The sequence below is a fragment of the Scyliorhinus canicula genome, chromosome 4, assembly GCF_902713615.1.
Source record: "Scyliorhinus canicula chromosome 4, sScyCan1.1, whole genome shotgun sequence".
Taxonomy (NCBI): Eukaryota; Metazoa; Chordata; class Chondrichthyes; order Carcharhiniformes; family Scyliorhinidae; genus Scyliorhinus; species Scyliorhinus canicula.
Genome location: NC_052149.1, coordinates 230913294 through 230921880, shown reverse-complemented (window position 1 = coordinate 230921880; position 8587 = coordinate 230913294).

Here is an 8587-nt window from a genome sequence, read left to right as displayed (position 1 = left end):
CAAGGTCAGGGAACAAGGTCCCGTTCTGGTCTGCAACTTCGGGTTACTATCGGTCGACAAGGGTATAAGTAATGCCTGGGTCAAGTAGCGATCGTCGTTTGGCACTCACTTATCGATGGCTGCTGCTCGACGGCTGGTGTAAAAGACAGGAGTCTGGAGGCTGGAGTCGGAGGCCGGAGACAGAAGACTGAACCATGTGCGGAACCTCTCTTTTAAAGGTCCCAGGGGGTCCGTGCCCCTTGGGGCGGGCTTCCTCACATGCTGGGGATCGATTGGGCCTTTTCCCAATCGATATGATTTGAACCCCCCTATCCTAGGGCCGTTCCTTGATGGCTGGGGCGGTTCTTAGGACTCATTGTCCTGGTTTCGCTGGCTCCATCGTGTCTGCTTCGCTATTGAAAGTATCGATTGATACTTGAGTGTATCTATTGTGCCCGGGACTGTCCCGGTATCACCTCATTAATATGTAAACTGTTTTCCCATTTACAGCACTGCCTGAACTCTGCAGCTGTCGGGAATCCGGTTTTTGCAAGTGCCTCAATGCCGACTGCTTCTGCAAGCTGTTTGCTCTTTACCATGTCCGTTTTTCCCTGTACTCTTTGCATACTTCCATTTTGTATTCACTGGTGTCCATCCTAGATGGCTACAGATTCCATGAAGATTAGGGGAGGTTTAGATGAGGCAGACAAAGAAAAGCTATCTGCCTTGACTGATGGAATAGTGGACACAGATTTTAATTCTTAGGCAAGAGATAGAGGGGAGGTGTGAGGAAGAATGTTTTTTTACGCAGTGAGTGGTAATTACCTGGAACGCCCTGCTCACGAGTGAGGTGCAAGCCGAGGTGATCAATTATTTCAATAGGCAAATGGATGAGAACCTTTGGGAAACAAACTTCAGGGCTGTGTGGGTGGAGCAGGGTAATGCGACGGACTGGATTGCCCTACGGAGAGCCAGCATAGACTCGATGGGCAGAATGGTCTCCTCGGTCATGGTGATTCCACGACTTATCTCATTGATATTTGTGGGAAATTGTCGTCCGAGAATTGGCTGCCATGTTTCCCTCCATTACAAAAATGACTAACCGTTAAAAAGAACTTGATTGGCTATAACGTAGGAATTAGGAACATGATAGGCCATTCGGCCCCTTGAGCTTACTGCACCATTCAATAAGCTCATGGCTGATCTGATTGCGGCCTCTATAGGAGGTTCTAAAGTGATGAAGGACACCATTAAAATGCTCTCTTCATTTGGTGTAGTTTCCTTTTTGAATTGTTGATGGGACGTGGGTGATCCTTTATTGCCCATCCCAAGTTGTCCTTAGGAGGTGGCGGTGAGCTGCTGCGGTGCAGGTAGCCTCTGGATTCTTATTCAGGTTTTCTACAGTGGCTTGGGTACAACTGTGTACAACACAGTGCAAAATGCTGCAGGCGGCGGCAATCTGAAATAAAACCAGAAAATGCTGGAAACACTCAGCAGGTCAGGCCGGATCGGTGGAGAGAGAAACAGAATTATATGTTTCAGGTCGTGACCTTTAATTTGGACGGAGGGACCGGAAAATCCCACCGGCGGCCCGCCTCCTCCTCCTCCGGAAAACACCCGGCGTACTCGGTAAATCCCGCCCATTATATCTGTAAAAATGGCTCGGGTCCACAGGTGAGTGTGCAAACCATGGTCTGTAAATTCGTGACTGTAAGTCACCTGATCCATGCAGCTTCCAGCTTTGTTGTGTGACGGTTTGTACCTTGGAGGTCAGATCCTCGCTCAACATCACCTAGTGTGGCTCAGGAACCCCATTCTGACACGGCAGCCCCGGCTGCATTAGCTACAGAGGAGAACAGTAGAAAATGCCGAGTTCGCTGGCTTCTGTTTTCCCTGATCCATCAGGCTGGTATGTTGAGGAAATATGAGCTGGAAGCCAGCCTGGTATCTTAAAATAGGTTTTTTTCCAAGACAGCAGGAAGAGGGCAGAAGTGGTTATCACCGCTGCCTCACAGCTCCAGGGACCCGGGTTCAATTCCAGCCTCGGGTGACTGTCTGTGCGGAGTCTGCACGTTCCCCCTGTGGGTTTCCTCCATGTGCTCCGGTTTCCCCCCACAGTCCAAAGATGTACAGGTGAGGTAGATTGGCCACGCTAAATTGTCCCTTAGTGACCAATAGATTAGATGGGTTTACTGGGATACAGGGATAGGGTGGGGCTTATGTCGAGATAGGTGCTCTTTCGGAGGGTCGGTGCAGACTCGATGGACCGAATGGCCTCCTTCTGCACCGTAGGGATTCAATAAAAGGTCACAGATTCTCCCAGTTCCTCCTTCCCTCAATGTTCTAGTTGGCCTCATTTATACTCTTTTAGATTGAACCAGTCAAACTGAGTCAAACAAACCGAAGAACAAATCAAAAGAGCAGCCATTTAAAGGGACACCAAACAAAAGTGAAACTTTTTTTTTATAAATGTTTTTTATTCAGTTTTCATGTTTTATATTGAACAAATTACAAATTGTTAGAGAGAGAAAAAAAAACACGCAAAAATTAACATATATATTTACAGGTGAGCATCTTCGTAGTAATAACTGTGGCCTCCCCCTCTTTGCCGGCATACATATTTTACATTCCCCAACATGTTTATTGGCATTATTTAGTTTGGTTTTGGGCCTTAGCTAGCCATCAAACCCCCGAAACGAGCCCGGAGCCCCCCCCCCCCTCCCCGCCGGCTACCTTCCCCCGACTATTCTTCCTCTTGTACGTTGGCCACAAACAGGTCCCGGAACAATTGCATGAATCGCTCCCACGTTCTGTGGAAGCCGTCGTCCGACCCTCGGATGGCGAGTTTGATTTTCTCCATTTGGAGAGAATCCGAGAGGTCGGACAGCCAGTCTGCAGCTCTGGGCGGTGCTGCTGACCGCCAGCCAAACAGGATTCTACGGCGGGCGATCAGGGAGGCAAAGGCAAGGGCGTCCGCCCTCCTCCCCAGGAATAGATCTGGCTGGTCTGAAACCCTGAAGACCGCCACTATCGGGCATGGCTCCACCCTCACCCCCACCACTTTGGACATAGCCTCGAAGAAGGCTGTCCAGTACTCCACAAGTCTGGGGCAAGACCAGAACATGTGGGCGTGGTTGGCCGGGCCTCTTTGGCACCGCTCACATCTGTCCTCCACCTCCGGGAAGAACCTACTCATACGGTTTCTCGTTAAGTGGGCTCTATGTACGACTTTTAGTTGCGTCAGGCTGAGCCTTGCGCACGTGGAGGTGGAGTTGACCCTATGCAGTGCTTCGCTCCAGAGTCCCCACCCTATCTCCATCCCCAGGTCGCCCTCCCATTTCCTTCTTGTTGCGTCCAGTACGGTGTCGTCCCTATCTGCCAGTCGGCCATACATGTCACTACAGTTCCCTTTCTCTAGGATACTTGCGTCCAGTAGGTCTTCCAGTAGTGTCTGTCGTGGCGGTTGTGGGTACGTCCTTGTCTCCTTTCGTAGGAAGTTTTTGAGCTGTTTTCTTTGGACCTTCTTTGGGATCCTAGCATTTTTACCCCCCCATACGAATGCCATGATAAGTTTGTCCAGCGCTATGAAGAAGGCCTTGGGGATGTAGATCGGAATGGATCTAAACAGGAAGAGGAACCTGGGCAATACGTTCATTTTGATCGTCTGGACTCTTCCTGCGAGGGAGAGTGGGAGTGTGTTCCATCTTTGCAGGTCCTTTTTTACTTCCTCCGTCAGGCTGGTGAGGTTCCATTTGTGGATCCCTTTCCAGTCATGGGCTATTTGGATCCCCAGGTAGCGGAATTTATGTCGGGCTTGTTTGAACGGCAGCCCCTTTAGTGCTGCCCCCCCCCCCCCCCCCCCCCCCCCCCCCCCCTGCTGGTGTACTGGGAAGATCTCGCTTTTGCTCATGTTGAGTTTGTAGCCCGAGAAGGCTCCAAACAAAAGTGAAACTTAAAACATCGAACCAAAATGTTATTAATGGGGTTGACAAAAGACCCCAGTTCCTGAGATGCCACTGGGCATGGAAGGCCTCGTCGGTGTTGGCAGACATCGGGTGCTCCCTCTCCAGGGATAGTCGGCCGTGAATACAGCCGCGGTAGAGGGCAGACAGGTGGGCCAGACAACCCCCTTGGTAGCCCAGTGCCTGGAGCTGTTGCCCCCATTAATAGGTGGGCCAATACCCATCGCCTGATTAACAATTCAATTACTTTAACAATGTAAGTACTGTTGATCTTTTACCATGTAGTTAATAAGATATTGACAAAGGTATATTCATTAGGAAAGTCAAGAAATCTGAGCATTCCAAGACCTCATAGGCTGGCTCGAGGCTCTCCGTGCTCAGTGGGCACCGCGGGGGTTGGATTGCTTCATTGACCCCAGTTTTCACATTTTGATTTAATGTTTTTAAGTTTCCGTTCCTCTTTGTTCTTTTTGGGTTCTTTGTAGTTTAGGAGCGGCCCCTTTTAATTTATCCGTCTGATTTCTGTTCTTCTATTTAGTTGATTAACCCCAAAATACATCATTGGCTGGAATCCACTCAGCAGGTTGAGGGAGGTGGAATAAAAACTGAGGGGTCTGCTTGCCCCCACCCGGCTATCTCGGAACATCCAATCAAGTAGCAGATGGCCAATTAATGGCTGCCCTGTGGGCAGACCACCTGTTAGAGGAGCAATCAGGTCGGCATCTAGTTGGCCTGGCAAGCTGGAACGCTATGCTGCAGAGGGGTAATGCTGCAAACAGGGAGTTGTTCACGGTTAGAACAGTACACACAGCCTCCTCGCAGAATCAGTCTTTAGTTTTTGTTCTAAGTGCATGGAATGATTTTAAATTTAAACAATAACTGCTGCCAGCTTCACCAGCAGAACCTGCTGTTACATTCAGACATAGTCCTGGTGCCAGGGGGCGCGATTCGCCAAAATGGAGACTAAGTGTTCATGCCGTCATGAACGCCGTTGCGGTTCACGTTGCTCCAGCCGCCTTTCCCGGTGCCAGATGGGCGCCGCGCCAACCCGCGCATGCGGGGGGGGGACTTTCAACGCTCCGGCCCCGACGCAACATGGCGCGGGGGTTCTGGGGCCGGAAGAGGAACAAAGTAGGCCCGCAGTGGGGGTGGGAGAGGCCGGCCCACCGATCGGTGAGCCCCGATCGCGGGCCAGACCCCATCGGAGCCCCCCCTCGGTGAAGGAGCGCTTTTCCCCGCCCCACAGGCCGCCCCCCCGACCCTTCGCACAGAGTTCCCGCCGGCAGCGAGCAGGTGTGGACACGCCGGCGGGACTCTGACATTTCCGCGCGGCCGCTCGGCCCACCCGGGCCGGAGAATTGGCGGCCCCGCTGATTTCAGTGGCCTGCGGCCGGCGCTGCGCACCTCGGAGAATCGCATGCCGGCTTTGGGGTGGCGTGGCGCGGTTGTGGCGATTCTCCGGCCCGGCGCGGGGCTGAGAGAATCGCGCCCAGGGTTTTTTGATCCACCACATTGTGCCACCACAATGCAACTGGCATAAAATACTCTGAAACCTTTTCACACCCACACCTGAAAGATTGCAGATGATTCGGTTACTAACGAGCTCAATAGCCTGTTAATCGGTGATCTGAAAATGGAGGGCAAGCCGCCAGTTTTGGCGCCGCTCTCCTCCTGTAATTTGGGGACTGGTGTGGTGCTGTCATATTGCTGACACTATGTCATCACAGCAATGTTTCTCATCAGCGCAGTGATGGGGGTGGGGTGGAGGAGTGCAGGCAGTCCACTCAATTTGGGTCCATCAATCTAACTCGAAGGTGGGGGGGGGGATTCAGATGTTTTTATTTATTTATTCCATGGACATTACTGGCTAAGCCAGCACTTATTGTCTATCCCAATTGCCCTTGAGAAAGTGATGGTGAGCTGCCTTCTTGAACCGCTGCAGTCCATGTGGTGTAGGTACACCCACAGTGCTGTTAGGGAGGGAGTCCAGGCTTTTAACCCAGCGACAGTGAAGGTACAGCAATATATTTCCAAGTCAGGGTGGTGAGTGACTTGGAGGGAAACCTCCAGGTGGTGGTTTTCCCAGGTATCTGCTGCCCTTGTCCTTCTAGATGGCAGAGGCCACGGGTCTGAGAGGTGCTGTTGAAGGAGCCTTGACGAGTTGCTGCAGTGCATCTTGTAGATGGTACTCACTGCTGTTCCTGTCTTGTTCAGTGGCGTACCCCAGGGATCAGTGCTCAGTCCCTTATTGATTGCGATATACAGAAAGGATGTTTATTAGAATTTGGAGAGGACGATCAGCACATTTGCAAATGACATGAAGAAAAGTGTGAGGTGTTGCATTTTGGAAGGAGTAACAAGACAAGGGAGTACCCAATGAAGGAAAGAACATGGGAAGCTCAGAGGAACATAGGTATCTTGGGGTGTTTGTCCACAGATCTCCTGAAGGTGGCAGGAGAGCTTATAATAATCTCTATTACTATCACAAGTAGGCTTACATTAACACTGCAATGAAGTCACTGTGAAAATCCCCCAGTCGCCACATTCCGGCACCTGTTCGGGTACACAGAGGGAGAAATTCAGAATGTCCAATTCACCTAACCTGCACGTCTTTCAGGACTTGTGGGAGGAAACCGGAGCACCCAGAGGAAACCCACACAGATACGGGGAGAACGTGCAGACTCCGCACAGACAGTGGCCCAAGCCGGGAATCGAACCTGGAACACTGGCGCTATGAAGCAACAGTGCTAATCACTGTGCTGCCATGCCGCCCGACTCATAGGGTAGCTAAGGAGGCATATGGGCATTTGCCTTTGTCAGTCATGGCAAACATTTTAAGAGTGGTGGGGTTATGTTGGAGCTGTACATCTGTGGACACTAAGGAAAATTTATCATGGCCAATCCACCTTAACTGTGCAACTTTGGACTGTGGGAGGAAACTGGAGCACTTGGAGGAAACCCACGCAGACACGGGGGGGGCGGGATTTCCCCATTCGATGGCAGAGTGTCCACGCCATCGGAAACGCCGTCGCGTTTCATGACAGCGTGAACGGGGGGCCAGCACGGCGCTGGAGCGGTTCACGCCGCTCCAAACTCCCATCCTGGCGCGAACTGTGTGCCGCTGGATCCGTGCATGCGCGGTGGCCTCCCTCAACACGCCGGCCCCAACGCAACATGGCGTGGCAGTTCAGGGGCCGGCGCGGAGGGAAATAGGCCCGGGCAGCGAGAGGCCAGCCCGCCGATCGGTGAGCCCTGATTGCGGGCCAGGCCCCATCGGAGGCTTCTCCCACCCCACCCCCCCTCCCCCAGGCCACCCCCCGACCCTGCGCTCAGAGTTCCCACCGGCTGCGACCAGGTGTGGACGGCACCGGCGGGTCTCTGCCTTTTTTGAGCGGCCGCTTGGCTCATCCGGGGCGGAGAATTGGCGGCCCGGCCGCGTATAGCGGCCCGCGACCAGCTCCGCGCCAAACGCACCGGCGCCAATTCTCCGCCCGGGTCGAGAACGTGCAAACTCCACAGAGACAGTTACCAGAGGCCAGAATGGAACCCAGATCACTGGCGCTGTGAGGCAGCAGTGCTAAGCACTGTGCTACCATGCCAAGCCCTTCTGCCCATCAAACCTGCACCAACAAAAAAAACTATTTTTATCTCCTGTGCTGTATGACTCCAGGACTCTGTCGGTGGTTCAGGAAGTTAATGCTGAAGGTGTTGAATGGGATTCTAATCAAGCAGGGCTGCTCTGATAGGTTTTAGTTTGAGATGTGCACGTTCTCCCCGTGTCTGTGTGGGTTTCCTCCGGGTGCTCCGGTTTCCTCCCACAGTCCAAAGATGTGCAGGTTAGGTGGATTGGCCCCAATAAAATGCCCTTAGTGTCCAGGGTTGTAATAATCTTTATTATTGTCACAAGTAATAGTAGATGTATAAATGATACGGCCAACACACAATGATAATAATCTTTATTAGTGTCACAAGTAGGCTTACATTAACACTGCAATTAAGTTACTGGGAAAAAACCCCAGTCGCCACACTCCGGCGCCTGTTCGGGTACACTGAGGGAGAAATCAGAATGTCCCATTCACCAAACAAGCACGTCTTTCAGGACTTGTGGGAGGAAACCGGAGCACCCGGTGGAAACCCACACAGACACGGGGAGAAGGTGCAGACTGCGCACAGACAAGCCGGGAATCGAACCCGCTGTGAAGCATCCATGCTAACCACTGTGCTACCGTGTGTTGGTTACGTGGGGTTACGGGGATTGGGCGGGGGGAGTGGGCTTGGGTAGGGCGCTCTTTCAGAGGGTCGGTGCAGACCCCATAGGTCGAATTGCCTACTTCTGCACTGTAGGAATTCTCTGGTCCCAAATGACAAATACTATTCTCTCCCTATTTGAATAAAAAAGGACTGGTTCGATCCCTGTGACTCAATCACTTTGAGCAGGGCAGAGATTGGTTTTCACTTGAAGCACATTCCACATCCATGTGAATTCGCGACAAGAAGGCGGTGAGTATTGACACAGCTGAAATCTCACACTGAAGCCCAGCTGAGTGAATGAAATGAATGAATGAATGGGCGACACTGACAGCTCCATCAGCCAATGGGGATTGGGCAGGAGGTGCCCGCCCGCATACAGCAAGCCAACCAGAGAG